The following is a 496-nucleotide window of genomic DNA, read 5'->3' on the forward strand; positions in this document are numbered from 1 at the left end:
GATTGGATCTGACTGGTTATGTTCGGCTGTGATTGGTTCATTAGATAAATCCCGCCTCTTGTGTTCATGTGCCGTTCCTCGTTAGCGAATCCGTCTGAATGAACAATATAATGGCGTTAATGGGAAGACTAATAAAAAAAGTAAGTAAACAACTCTCACACTTAGATATAACCATGTTACGTGAAAATAAGACTTAAAATGGGCTGAAAACTTGATCTGTGGGAGTTTTTAGTGAGTAATCAGCTTGGTTAAATCTGAAGTAAATCTCCATGTCTGTGAACTTTATATATTATATATACCGAGCTTTGATGACTGATTAATAAATAGAATATTGATTACATTGTTGTTAATGTAAAAATATTAAATAGTTTTGTTTGTTTTTTTGATAGTGTAAGTAATGTTTAGTTAACCAAGAAAATGTGACTGGGACATTAATTTACATTTGATAAAAAAAATTTAAAAAAATTTGTACCCACGATGCAAGTATTTCATTGAT

This window comes from Sinocyclocheilus anshuiensis, unplaced genomic scaffold, assembly GCF_001515605.1.
Source record: "Sinocyclocheilus anshuiensis isolate Anshui unplaced genomic scaffold, SAMN03320099.WGS_v1.1 scaffold579, whole genome shotgun sequence".
Classification (NCBI taxonomy): Eukaryota; Metazoa; Chordata; class Actinopteri; order Cypriniformes; family Cyprinidae; genus Sinocyclocheilus; species Sinocyclocheilus anshuiensis.